Source organism: Hemiscyllium ocellatum, chromosome 16, assembly GCF_020745735.1.
Source record: "Hemiscyllium ocellatum isolate sHemOce1 chromosome 16, sHemOce1.pat.X.cur, whole genome shotgun sequence".
Classification (NCBI taxonomy): Eukaryota; Metazoa; Chordata; class Chondrichthyes; order Orectolobiformes; family Hemiscylliidae; genus Hemiscyllium; species Hemiscyllium ocellatum.
Genome location: NC_083416.1, coordinates 46,604,676 through 46,619,723, shown reverse-complemented (window position 1 = coordinate 46,619,723; position 15,048 = coordinate 46,604,676). Strand labels below are relative to the sequence as shown.

The following is a 15,048-nucleotide window of genomic DNA, read 5'->3' as shown; positions in this document are numbered from 1 at the left end:
TCACTAAAACATTTCCTCTGTCGTTGTGATAGTCTCTGACTTGACCAAATTCTGAGTAGAGCAGTTGCTTCATTAGCCCAGTATCAGGCATACCAACAACATGCCCCATCCCGTGGTGTTGGTTCAGAGTGAGGAGCAGTCAGTTTGGGTGAAGACAGTGCTATTAGACGACGGATTTGGAGGATCTTGCACAGATATCGCTGCTGGGACTTCTCCAGTGCAGTGAAGTATTTCCTGTAGGTTGTCCAAGTCTGTGAATTGTACAGGAGTATGGAGATCACTGCTGCCTGATAAACCATGATCTTAGTTGCAAGGAGCTCCTTCCAGACTCACAATGCACTTTTCACCTTGTGAGAGGCATGACAGACATAATCTTCACTTCTCAGCAAATTCAAAACAAAAGGGCAAGGAACAGCACCAACTGCTGTATGTGACCTTTTTCAACTGCATAAAAATTATTCTATCTCTGCTCTTCTTATCCCATTGGCTTTAACTTTCTGGCCAACTATGTTATTTAGCACTTAAATTAACCCCTTTGGAAAGCCATGTTCACCACACCAACTGTATCCGTTACCTCATCAAACACCTAAACCTACACAAAAACCATACTGGCTCTGCTTAATTACTCTACATTTGTACCAATAACTGGTAGTTTTGTCCTGGGTCATCATTTCTAACATGTTAAAAAGTTTCCAGACCACTGAGATTAAATTGACTGACCTGTTCTTGCTGTGGTGATTCTTACATCTTTTGAATTAGGGTGTAAAATCCATTAGCACCACTTCTGTATCCGAGATGGATTGAAAAATGGCAGCCTCTGTAACATGCACATTTATTTTCTTCAACTGCGTTTCATGCAATCCTGATGGTTCATTAACTTTAAGTATAGACAGTCAGTCATTCTAACTTCTTCTTTATTGGTTTTTTACTCAATTATTATTCTACTTTCACTATGGGCTGAATTTTATACGGTTCCCTGGGTCACGCTTGCTGGTTAAAAAAGTTGGTGGTGAGCTAACTGACCTATATTCCTAATGCTTGAAGCAGCATTACTTGTTTTTAATGTAGAATTCTAGTCTTATCTTAGAAGGGTGCTCCATATTAGAGAGCTGTCAGCTAATCAGAAGGCTGGCAGCTCTGTGTGACCTCCATGTGGCGAGGTAAGTCAGAGTCATGATCCTGGTGATTGGATGCTAGGGTCTAGATTCAAGAGGCCACAGGAATGCGTTGAAGGGGTTATGATCTGGTGAAGTTACTTACAAAGGACACAGGAGACGACCATAGGATGTCCCCTACTCTTTGCTTGACAGCAGCCTGCACAACTAAAATTGCTGAACATCTTGAATGGTGCGGGCAACCTCCATCAACATCTTGCTATGGGTAAAATACCAATGGTAGGTCAAGTTCAATTAATATCTACTTAAGTACTTTAAAAGGCCCAAGTCTAGGCAGGTTGTGTGATACCTCCATCATCTCTTGTAAAATTTGAGATAGGTCAGGGCAGACTGGTTGGTGATGGGCAAGCTGTCTGTCAGATTTTGAGATCCCTGCTCCTGCTTACCTTCAAACCCATGGCTGGTGGAACACAATCCAGTCACATGATTTTGTTAACGTCTTTCATGGGTGAGAGAGATATTACTACAGTAACTAACTCTTTCTCTCTTCACAAGTGCTGTCAAACCTGCTGAATTCCTCCAGCATTTTCTCTTTTCATCTTCACAGCCTTTGTCTGCCTCATCTTAATCCTTATCTCTTTCATCCAGGTATTTCTGGTATTATCTATCTCACCCTTTCCCCCTTAGGGAATGTATCTGAACTGTATCCTTTATAAAAAGGCGTCCACTGTTCTCTTACAGTTTTGTTTGTTGATCTTTGATTTTAATTTATCTGCGTCAACTCTGAAATTAGCCCTCCCTCCAATAGTTAGCTTTACTCTGGATTGCTCCTGGTTATTTTCTGTCGCTAATCTAAATGTAATGATTCTACCAATGCTCCATACACATTCCCCATTGACTTTTGATCCACTTGGCTGCCTCTTTTTCTGGGATTCAGCAATGCCACCTTTCTCATGGAGTTGGAAACATACTAATCTGGAAATTTCTCCAAATGCACTTCAGAACTCTTCTCCCTTACACTACTTTTATTCCAGTCCATGTTTTAAGTAAAGGACCCCATTCTAACAACTCAACAACTCTTTCACTTCCCTGTAATCTCCCAGCAAATTAGTTTCTCTACATCTTTCCCACTAGTTCTTGAGTGAATGGCACTTCAATTGGTCCTTAGCTCGAAGCAAATAAATTCTGTGCTTGATGCTTCAATCACGTCTTTTCTCTCCAGCTCTGTCATGCATTTCTTAATCAATCCTGCCACTTCTACTCCTTTCTTTCCTGATGACTTGGTCTCCAGGAATATTTGTTGTCTTGTCCTTTCTTAAGGAATGTTTATATCATCATCATGACATCGTAATCCCACAAAACTATCTGCTCCTGTAACTCACCTCAACGAAAATATTTGTCTTGTCTCTGTTCAGGTGCACTCTCCCCCAGAACAAGTTTAAACGTCCCCAGAATCTAAAGGCCTCCTTCCTGCACCAACTAAGCATCCATCTTATTATTCTCCTACTTTGAAACTCAATGATACAGTTCATTGGGGATAATCCAGAGATTGCTAGCTTTGAGGTCCAGTTTGCTCAAAATGTTAAATCTGCATTCTCTCCACAGATGCTGTCAGGCCTGTCAAGTTTTCCAGGCAATTTCTGTTTCTGTTTCTCATTTCCAGCATCTTTGGATTGTTGGATTGTTTTTCTTTCCTATATCCTGAAAATCTACCTGGATCTGCTACATAAAGCCCCCTCAATCTCTTCCACATTGTATACATCGTTTCTCCAGTCTTGCATTATCTACTGTATTTCCTATTTCTATTCCCTCTAGCACATGGCACGAGGACTAAACTAGAGATTGCTACCTTTGGAGGTCATGTTGGCTAATTTCAATCCCAACATCCTAAAATCTGCAACCGCCACCAAGACAGAACCCCACTGGTTCTCACCTACCACCCCACCAACCTGCGCATACAACGTATTATCCGCCGCCATTTCCGCCACCTCCAAACGGACCCCACCACCAAGGATATATTTCCCTCCCCTCCCCTATCAGCGTTCCGCAAGGACCACTCCCTTCGTGACTCCCTTGTCAGATCCACACCCCCCACCAACCCAACCTCCACCCCCGGCACCTTCCCCTGCAACCGCAGGAAATGTAAAACTTGCGCCCACACCTCCACACTCACTTCCCTCCAAGGCCCCAAGGGATCCTTCCATATCCGCCACAAGTTCACCTGTACCTCCACACACATCATCTATTGCATCCGCTGCACCCGATGTGGCCTCCTCTATATTGGTGAGACAGGCCGCTTACTTGCGGAACGCTTCAGAGAACACCTCTGGGCCGCCCGAACCAACCAACCCAATCACCCCGTGGCTCAACACTTTAACTCCCCCTCCCACTCCACCGAGGACATGCAGGTCCTTGGACTCCTCCACCGGCAGAACACAACTACACGACGGCTGGAGGAGGAGCGCCTCATCTTCCGCCTGGGAACCCTCCAACTACAAGGTATGAATTCAGATTTCTCCAGCTTCCTCATTTCCCCTCCCCCCACCTTGTCTCAGTCGGTTCCCTCAACTCAGCACCGCCCTCCTAACCTGCAATCCTCTTCCTGACCTCTCCGCCCCCACCCCACTCCGGCCGATCACCCTCACCTTGACCTCCTTCCACCTATCCCACCTCCATCGCCCCTCCCCCTAGTCCCTCCTCCCTACCTTTTATCTCAGCCGGCTTGGCTCTCTCTCTCTTATTCCTGATGAAGGGCTTATGCTCGAAACGTCGAATTCTCTATTCCTGAGATGCTGCCTGGCCTGCTGTGCTTTGACCAGCAACACATTTGCAGCTGTGATCTCCAGCATCTGCAGACCTCATTTTTTACTCGAAGGGATCTGCCAGGTAAAACTTCACTATTTCTTTCACATTGATTACTGAACAAGTCTGAACTCAGCAAATTTAATGAAACAGATTTTTAAAAATATTTTTAAAAATAGTGTTAAGTTATAGATTTGAAAAATGTACTATAATGCATAACAATATTTCATTCTACATGCTTTTAGCAATATGTGTGGTCTATGTATGTAGAGAAAAGTGAACTGGAAATTACCAGAGAATGTTATGCTTTCAAAAAGGACCCTTATAGAATAAAATATGATTAACAAAATTTATTATAACACTTTGCATATAATGGTGAAAGTGAGGACTACAGAAGCTGGAGATGAGAGTCAAGAGTAGTGTGATGCTGGAAAAGCACAGCAGGTCAGGCAGCATCTGAGGAGCAGAAAGTTTGACGTTTTGGGCAAAAGGCCTTCATCAGGAAACTGCTTTTCCAGCACCGCTCTAATCTTGAATTTGCGTATAATGTCTATCATTAGTGTGATCTGATGAGCTTTGAAAAGAAACCTTGAATATGCCATTGACTATTAATCCAGATACCCAGGTAATGTTCTGGGTTCAAATCCTAGAATAGCCTCTGGGAAGATCTCACCTTGCTTCTTACTTTATGACAATAGTGCCTTGCATTAGTGATTTGATAATGTGCTCCAAAATGATTTATTTAGCACAAAGAAAATAGTTGTTTCTTTTGAAAACTGCACTACACAGTGTCTTCATTCACATATCTACCTGCTCTTATTTAAATAAGAATGGAAGCTTAACTAAATCATTTGATAAAGTATTGTGCCACTACAGGAAGTGCCTTCTAACATTTTTGTTTTCAAGCACAGTGATTATTTGTGTTGGTGATATCAATCCATTTTTCTCTTGGTTTTCTGTAATTTAAAAGGAACAACTGTCAACTTGCAGAATAGAGGCACAATGCATTGCTACATAAACTTGTCTTGATAGTTAACATATCACATCCACATCAGGGTATTGTTGCTCTTGGACATACTATACCCCAAATATCCATAATGTGGCAATAATTTCTCTTTATTGTTGTCGAACCTATGATGGTTAAAATGATGGGAATCAAAAACTTGATCAGCATCAGCCATATAAATACTGTGGCTACAAGGGGAAGTCAGAAACCTGGCATTCTTCAATGAATAACTTACTTCTTCATTCTCCAAAGTATGTCCACCATCTACAAGGCATAAGCCACGAATGTGATGGAATATTTTCCAATTGCCTGGATGAGTACATCTCCAATAAAACTCAAGAAGCTCAACACCATCCAGGACAAAGCATATCATTTGATTGCCCCCCCACCCCATCCAATCTCCTTCAATATTCACTCCCTCCATCATCAGTGCACAGTGGCAGAAACATGTTCATTTACTCCAAGGATTACCAAGGTTTCTGCAAAAGTACCTTCCAAATTTCCAATTACAATTACCTAGAAGGACAAGAGCACCTCCAAGATCACTGCCAAGTCACATCTCATCCTGTCTTGGAAATATATCACTGTTCTTTTATTGTTGCTGGGTCATGTTGCAGCCAATGTCAATGTCTAGAAGTGTTATGAATTTTTGTTGAAGGCTGAAGCCTTGAATGTGCTACTGATTATTAATCCAGAGACTCAGTTAATGTTCTGGGAATCTGGATTCAAATTCTCCCATAGCAGATGGTAGAATTTGAATTCAATAAAAATCTGAAACTAAGTGTCTAATAATGACCATGAAATCATTGCTGATTGTTGGAAAAACCCATCTTGTTCACTCATATGCTTTAGGAAAGGTAACTGCCATCCTTAGAGTGGTGCTGGAAAAGCACAGCAGGTCAGGCAGCATCTAAGGAGCAGGAGAATCAACATTTCGGGCAAGAGCCCTTCATCAGGAATGAGGGCTCTTGCCTACAACATTGATTTTCCTGCTCCTCGAATGCTGTACCCACTTTCACCAAACTGCCATCCTTACCTGGTTTGGCCTATACCCAACGACATAGGAAAGGAAAAGGTTGAAATTCTGAAGGGAGATTACAGAGAGTTAGGCAGAAATTTAAAAAGGAGGCCCTCGAAAGCAGTAATATCTGGATTACTCCCGGTGCTATGAGCTAGTGATGGCAGGAATATGAGAATGGAGCAGATGAATGCACAGCTGAGGAGAGGGCGTATGGGGGAAGGATTCACATTTTTGGATCATTGGAATCTCTTTTGGGGTAGAAGCAACCTGTATAAGAAGAACGGATTGCACCTAAATTGGAAGGGGACTAACATACTGGCAAGGAAATTTGCTAGAGCTGCTCGGGAGGATTTAAACTAGTAAGGTGGCGGGGGGGGGACCCAGGGAGATAGTGAGGAAAGATATCAATCTAAGACTGGTACAGTTGAGAACAGAAGCGAGTCAAACAGTCAGGGCAGACAGGGACAAGGTAGGACTAATAAATTAAACTGCATTTATTTCAATGCAAGGGGCCTAATAGGGAAGGCAGATGAACTCAGGGCATGGTTAAGAACTTGGGACTGGGATATCATAGCAATTACAGAAACATGGCTCAGGAATGGCCAGGACTGTCGGCTCAATGTTACAGGATACAAATGCTACAGGAAGGACAGAAAGGGAGGCAAGAGAGGAGGGTGACTGGCATTTTTGATCAGGATAGCATTACAGCTGTGCTGAGGGAGGATATTCCCAGAAATACATACAGGGAAGTTATTTGGGTGGAACTGAGAAATAAGAAAGGGATGATCACCTTATTGGGATGTATTATAGACCCCCTAATAGTTAGAGCGAAATTGAGAAACAAACTTGTAAGGAGATCTCAGCTATCTGTAAGAATAATAGGGTGGTTATGGTAGGGGATTTTAAACTTTCAAACATAGACTGGGACGGCCATAGTGTTCAGGGTTCAGATGGAGAGGAATTTCTTAAGTGTGTACAAGACAATTTTCTGATTCAGTATGTGGATGTACCTACTAGGGAAGGTGCAAAACTTGACCGATCTTGGGAAATAAGGCAGGGCAGGTGACTGAGGTGTCAGGAGGGGAGCATTTTGGGGCCAGCGACCATAATTCTATTAGATTTAAAACAGTGATGGAAAAGGATAGACCAGATCTAAAAGTTGAAGTTCTAAATTGGAGAAAGGCCAATTTTGATGGAATTAGGCAAGAACTTTCGAAAGCTGATTGGGGGCAAATGTTCGCAGGTTGATCGCAGGATAGATCGAGTGAATACTTAGAAGAGTATGAAGGAAGTAGGAGTATACTTAAGAAGGAAATCAGGATGGCAAAAAGGGGACATGAGATAGCTTTGACAAATAGAATTAAGGAGAATCCAAAGGGTTTTTACAAATACATTAAGGTCTAAAGGGTAACTAGGCAGAGAATAGGGCCCCTCAAAGATCAGCAAGGCGGCCTTTGTGTGGAGCCGCAGAAAATGGGGGAGATACTAAATGAATATTTTGCATCAGTATTTACTGTGGAAAAGGATATGGAAGATATAGACTGTAGGTAAATAGATGGTGACATCTTGCAAAATGTCCAAATTACAGAGGAGGAAGTGCTGGATGTCTTGAAATGGGTAAAGGTGGATAAATCCCCAGGATTTGATCAGGTGTACCCGAGAACTCTATGGGAAGCTAAAGAAATGATTGCTGGCCCTCATGTTGAGATATTTGTATCATCGATAGTCACAGGTGAGTTGCTGGAAGACTGGAGGTTGGCAAACATGGTGCCACTGTTTAAGAAGGGTGGTAAGGACAAGCCAGGGAACTATAGACCAGTGAGCCTGACGTCAGTGGTGCGCAAGTTGTTGGAGGGAATCCTGAGGGACAGGATGTACATGCATTTGGAAAGGCAAGGACTGATTAGGGATAGTCAACATGGCTTTGTGTGTGGGAAATCATGTCTCACAAACTTGATTGAGTTTTTTGAGGAAGTGACAAAGAGGATTGATGAGGACAGAGTGGTAGATGTGATCTACATGGACTTCAGTAAGGCATTCGACAAGGTTCCCCATGGGAGACTGGTTAGCAAGGTTAGATCTCGTGGAATACAGGGAGAACTAGCCTATTGGATACAGAACTGGCTCAAAAAGGTAGAAGTCAAAGGGTGGAGGTGGACGGTTGTTTTTCAGACTGGAAGCCTGTGACCAGGTAAAAACAATGACTGCAGATGCTGGAAACCAGATTCTGGATTAGTAGTGCTAGAAAAACACAACAGTTCAGACAGCAATCGGGAAGCAGGAAAATCGACGTTTCGGGCAAAAGCCCTTCATCAGGACTACAGGCAGAGTCAGATGGAGGAAGAACGCCTCATCTTCCACCTCGGAACACTTCAATCCTAGGGCATCAATGTGGATTTCACCAGTTTCCTCATTTCCCCTTCCCCTACTTCACCCCTGTTCTAAACTTCCAGCTCAGCACAGTCCCCATGACCTGTCCTATCGGTCTATCTTCTTTTCCACTTATCCACTCCACCTTCCTCTCTGACCTATTACCTTCACCCATCCCCATCCACCCATTGTACTCTTTGCAACTTCCCCCACCCTCTCCCCTGACCTATCACCTTCACCCCCAACCTCACTCACTTATTGTACTTTATGCTACTTTCTCCCCATCCGCATCCTCCTCTCATTTATCTCTCCACCCTTCAGGCAGTCTATCTGTATTCCTGATGGAGGGCTTTTGCCCGAAACATCGATTTTCCTGCTCCCCGGATGCTGCCTGAACTGCTGTGCTTTTCCAGCACCACTAATCCAGACCTGTGACCAGTGGAGTGCCACAAGGATTGGTGCTGGGTCCTCTATTTTTTGTTATTTACATAAATGATTTGGATGTGAGCAGAAGAGGTAAATTAATAAGTTTGCAGATTACACCAAAATTGGAGGTGTAGTGGACAGCAAAGAGTGTTACCTCAGATTACAACAGGATCTTGACCAGATGGGCCAATGGGCTGAGAATTGGCAGATGAGTTTAATTCAGATAAATGTGAGGTGCTGCATTTTGGGAAAGCAAATCTTAGCAGGACTTGTACACTTAATGGTAAGGTCCTAGGGAGTGTTGTTGAACAAAGAGACATTGGAGTGCAGGTTCATAGCTCCTTGAAAGTGGAGTCACAAGTAGATAGGATAGTGATGAAGGCGTTTGGAAGCTTTCTTTTATTGGTCATAGTATTAAGTACAGGAGCTGGGAGGTCATGTTGCGGCTGTACAAGACATTGGTTATTCCACTGTTGGAATGTTGCGTACAATTCTGGTCTCCTTCCTATCGGAAAGATGTTGTGAAACTTGAGAGGGTTCCAAAAAGATTTACAAGGATGTTGCCAGGATTGGAGGATTTGAGCTATAGGGAGAGGCTGAACAGACTGGGGCTGTTTTCCCTGGAGCATCAGAGGCTGAGGGGTGACCTTACAGAGGTTTACAAAATCATGAGGGGCATGGATAGGGTAAATAGACAAAGTCTTTTCCCTGGGGTGGGGAGTTCAGAACTAGAGGGCATAGGTTTAGGGTGAGAGGGGAAAGATATAAAAGAGACCTAAGGGGCAGCTTTTTCACAGAGGGTGGTACGTGTATGGAATGAGCTGCCAGAGGAAGCAGTGGAGGCTGGTACATTTGCAACATTTAAGAGTCATTTGCATGGGTATATGAATAGGAAGAGTTTGGAGGGATATGGGCCAGGTGCTGGCAGGTGGGATTAGATCCGGTTGGGATATCTGGTTGGCATGGATGGGTTGGACCGAAGGATCTGTATCCATGCTGTACATCTCTATGACTCCAGACCCACAACAATGTGATTGACTCTTAAGTATCCTTTGGGCAGTTAGGGAGGGCAAAAAATGTTGGCCCAGCCAATGAATCCCAAATCACTTGAATGAATTTTAAAAATGCTTACAACTATGGATTTTTTGTAAGTTTAAGCCAAGTTCTGAAATATTTATTTTAAAATGTACCATCTCCGTCAGTCTGGTCCCAAAATGAGAGGCAACAGAAGTAATACCACAGGAAAATTAATTTCGAAGGCCTCAAAATTCCAACCAGGTCTTCCCTTCCCAATCAGTCAGCACCTGTCTACCTGTCAGGCTCCTGCCACCAGGAGCCACGATGAGCCTAAAGTTTACCAAAACAAAAATCTACAAATATTTCTCGCAACAAGGAAACATTATGACTGGTTTGATGAAAGTGACCAAGAAATACAGTACCTATCCAAGAGCTGTTACTAAGTTTTCATTGACTGGAAATGCCACCACAGGAGAAGAGAAAAGCAGCAGTATCACAAGTAGTCGAAGGTTGTGGTACTATATAAAATGCATGTCAAAGAACAAAGAGTAGAAAGTGTGTAGAAAGAGGATAGAAGATCCAACAACTTGAGGATACCAATGACATATATGGTTTCTTCAGCACGGTCAAAAATTATCATGGTCCAATCCGTCAAGGACTCACCCCACCAAGAGACAAGCATGGAAGGGAGCTCATCATGTACAGGGATACAATCAGCAGTTGCTAGAGAAAACATTTTGAAAATCTCCTCAATCAAGACTCTGTCTATGACTCAAACATTCTTAACTCCATTTCTCAAAATCCAGTCTGGTTCAGTCTTGACATTCCCTTGATCTACAGCAAAGTGGATGAGGCCATTTGACAACTGAAAAACAGTAAAGCTTATGAAACACAGCAGAGTTATGCTCTTGGCACAGCTGAATAACCTCCTGTTCTTCAGCTGAAAAGAACAACGCATGTCGAGGAGTCTTGGGAGCGCTGTGATTCTGACAAGCAAACAAGGAGACCAGCCTGATTGCTATACCTTTAGTGAAGTCACTCTGCTGTCTTCCAAGGGAAGATCGTTTCAGGAATACTCCGAAACGTTCTCCTTCCAGTGGTGGAGGAACTTCATCGAGAGTCGAAGTATAGTTTTAGTCCATCACTCCATCCCTTCAAACAGCGCCTGTCTCATATGTGACAAAGTCTGCAGATAGCACATTGAAATGGTTGGTAATCAATCCCAATAAAATCAGAATGGAAACAAGACATCCTTGATCCTTTGGGACTGCCTACGAAGAGTAAAAGATCACTTTGGGTATATTTGTAATAATAATAATTGCTGGTGTATTGATAAAAGTTAATACAAAATGTGTTGATGTAATGCAGTAACTTTGTTAGACAGAAGTTGAATATCCAATATTTCATCAAATGTGAAAAACTGTATAAATTATGTTTGAGAAAGGAATCTGATTTTTTTTCTCTGACTGTTGAATTAATGATTAGAATGCAAATCTTTTTTTCTAATTTAAAAATCATTCTCAGGAATCGTTCAATCATGAAGTTTAATGAAAACAAACAAGAATAAATATTGCTCCTTTGTTCAAAGAACTCCACAAGGGGATTAATTAACCGTAAGCAGCTTCTTCGCTGGGTAGTTTGCTTCCTTGTTATGATTAAAATATAGTATTGTACCAAGTCAGTAATCAGTAATCCAAACCAATATCATAGGGCATTAGAGGAGATCTGATCTCTTGCGTCTCTCTCAACTTCCTCCCCTACTTAATGGTTGCACATGAATGAGTGAATGGAGTGAGTGATACCTTTTCACATTTTTCCTTGTCTGATGTTTGTTCGAAAAACAGAAAAATACTCAGCATTTCATTCAAGCCTGATAGTCATCAACCTGAAAAGTTAACTTTCATTTTATCTCCACATAGCTTGTCTGCTGAGTATGTCAAAACATTTTATTTCAGATTCTCACATCTGAAGTACTTTGCCTTTTTTCCAATATTTGATTATTCAGTCCCTGTTTATTTCAGTAAAGTTGCACCAATCCTTACTGCATTTGTCCTTTGCTCTCAGTGCATGAAATATACTTGAGGGGAGTGTGGGTGGAGATAATGGGTGGGATCTGAGCAATGTTACCATTGTGAGATTTGTAGCAGAATCAGATAAGTTGGAGAAATCAGTCTCTACATCAAAAGCAGGTCGCTCCATCTTTTATGCTTTTGACAAGCAGCGTGGTGAGTTTCCCACAAGTCAGCAATGAGTTACCAACTAATGGAGATTATTGTGTGCTAAATGCCATGTTACTGGCACGACTTGTCTTATTAGTATTTAACTTCCTACCTTACCTATTGTGCAAAACCAGCTGGACATCAAGAAGACTGAACCTGGAAATTAGAGCAGGTACATAGTGAATTCATCATGCCAATTGCACCAAATGACTTTCATAAAGGCCTATAGCACAACAAAAGACCTTTCAGCCCTTTAGGTCTGTGCCAGTCAAAAAACAGCTTAACTATTCTAATCCCATTTTCCAACACTTGCCTCTTGCATTGCAAGTGTACATCTAAATAATTCTGCTTAAATGTTATGTGGGTATGTGGGGTCTTTTTGCCTCTACCTGAGAGTTCCAGATTCCAAACACTCTCTGAGAGAAACTATTTTCCCTTGTACCCTCTCTTGACCTCCTGTACTGTCCCCTGAAATCTATATCCCCCAGACATTGATCCCACCACCCAGGGGAAAGTTTCTTCCTTCATACCGCGTCTACGCCTCTTACAATTTTACAGATCTCAATCATGTTCCCCTCAGTCTCCTCTGCTTCAAGGAAACCAACTCCAGTTTATCCAATCTCTCTTCATAACTGAAACTTCCCAGTTCAAACAACTTCTTGGTAAATCTCCTCTGTTCCCACTCTGGTGTAATCACAGCCTTCCTATAATGTGAATTCCTGAACTGCACACAGTACTCTAGCTATGGCCTAACCAACTTTTCATACAGTTGCAGCACAATCTCCCTGTCCCTAATAAAGATAAGCAAGTATACCATTTGCAGCAATAAACCAGAAGAACTTTCAGGCCATTGAATCTGCTCCACCATTCAAAGAGATTGTAGTTGATCAGAATATCCTCAACTGCACTTTCCTGCCTTTTCCCAAAGACCTTTGATTCACCTACTGATTAAAAATGTGTTTATATTAGCTGTGGATATACTTAACAGCACAGACTTGGCAGTCCTCTGCAGTAAAGAATTCCATGGATTTGCTATCCTCTGTGAGGAGAAATTGCTGCCCACCTGTCTTAAATGTGTCACCCCTTATTCCGAGATTAGGCCCTCTTGTACTTGACTCTCCCGCGAGGGAAAACAACGTTTCCATATCTACACCGTCAAATCCCCTAAAAATTTTAAAATAAAACAAAGAACTATGGATGTTGAAAATCTGAAACAAAAACAGAAATTTCTGGAGAAACAAGTTTAGCAGCATCTGTGTAGAGAAAACATTGTTAATGTTTGGAGTCTAATGACCTTTCTTCAGGTTCCAAAGAGTAAACTTTCTCTGCCAGAGGTATGAGGCTCATTACTTCTAACTTGCCTTACTGGTTATTGCCAACACAAAAGAAGGAAGCTTGATATGATTGTCAGTAATCCTCGGTCAAGACACGGATCAAAGACTCTTGGCACAATAATTCAAGTGCAGGCTCCGATATTAGTTTAGGGGCTTAGAAATGGTCATTTAGCCGATTGGGACAGTTAGAGTCAGGATGCTCTCGTCATAGTGGGCAAGGAGACAAATATCAGGCAGCCTACTAACCGTCTTCAGTCTTTCTGCCCAACTGGGGGCTTCTTTCTTCCTGGAATGAGAATGGTGCAGGATTTAAGAGAGATGAAACTGGGTGCCACAACTAGAATTGTGGTCCAGGTGGGGATGTGTCCCAAGTGAGTGAGTGGGCAGTGCAGGGGTAGCATTGCTGGAGGCTGGGTGGGTGACAGCAAGTGATGGACAATGTTGCAGGCAATAGGGAGAATGGTACAGCATGCCACTTGCTGGAAATTGGGTGCAGTAGCAGAGACAGAGTGAGTGCGATGTATCAGGTGGGGATACATACCCTGACAGAGTGAAGAAGGTCATTGACCTTCATGCAGTGCTGAGCATTCTTTGAGCCATTTGAGAGATTGTTTTAACCCAGGTGGCAAACTCGGAGTGAGTTGGTATTGCCTGGTATTGTGGCTTTCACTGTTGGCCCTGGGACAAGAGGAAATCCTGCCGCTGCACCAGCCTTCCCTCTTGATTATTTTTCTGGCTGTGGGGGCTTCTGAGGCACACCTGCATCACAGACCTTTGGAATCTGAAGTCAATGCCATGATCAGTGTTTTGACGATGATCACCATGCATGGAACATTGGAGTGGCTGCATTTGTGCGCAGCCATGCAGAGTACCACCCCTTCCTGGAGGATCTTCTAGTCCTTGCCTGCAAAGCAGGATAAAGTGAGGACTGCAGATGCTGGAAACCAGAGTTGAAAAGTGTGGTGCTGGAAAAACACAGCAGACCAGGCAGCATCAGAGGAGCAGGACAATCGATGTTTCAGGCATAAGCCCTTCTTCAGGAATGAGGCTGGTGTGCCAAGCGGGCTGAGATAAAAGGTAGGGGGGAGGGAATTTGGGGGAGGGGTGCTGGGAATACGATAGGTGGAAGGAGGTAAGGGTGAGGGTGATGGGCCGGAGAGGGGATGGGGGCAGAGAGGTTGGGAAGAAGATCCTTATAGAGGGAGGAGGAGAGCTTCTTCAAGGTAGGCATCCTTGCAAGAGGATTTGCAATAGGTTAAGCTCCTTCCCAACCTCTCCGCTTTCCGTCCCCCGGCCTATCACCCTCACCCTCACCTCCTTCCACCTATTGTATTCCCAGCACCCCTCCCCCAAATTCCCTTCCCCCTACCTTTTATCTCAGCCTGCTTGGCACACCAGCCTCATTCCTGAAGAAGGGCTTATGCCCAAAATGTCGACTGTCTGTTCCTCCGATGCTGCCTGGCCTGCTGTGTTTTTCCAGCACCACACTTTTCAATTCTGCAAAGCAGGATGCCAATTTCCCCTTCTTGAACTGTCCAGGACAAAATTCAGAGACTATATAGGGCAGAACTGACAGGGCGTACCCGGTAACAATTCAGGCTTTTACAGACAGCACTGGCACAAGGAATACTGTTAAATTCTTGGCTATCTGCTCAGCAGCGAGTTGTTGCAGGAACAATGTGCCCTAAGATTGGGCTGGAATCAGATTTGGCAGGTGCCATAGGAGTATATGAAAGTT

The 15,048-nt window shown here is 43.2% G+C and overlaps 1 protein-coding gene across 3 annotated transcripts in view; it reads right to left on the bottom strand.

The window, feature by feature from the left end:
- The window catches only part of LOC132823404 (ras-GEF domain-containing family member 1C-like), an 84,652-nt gene that overhangs the window by 64,401 nt on the left and 5,203 nt on the right, over positions 1-15,048 (bottom strand). The window lies entirely within an intron of this gene.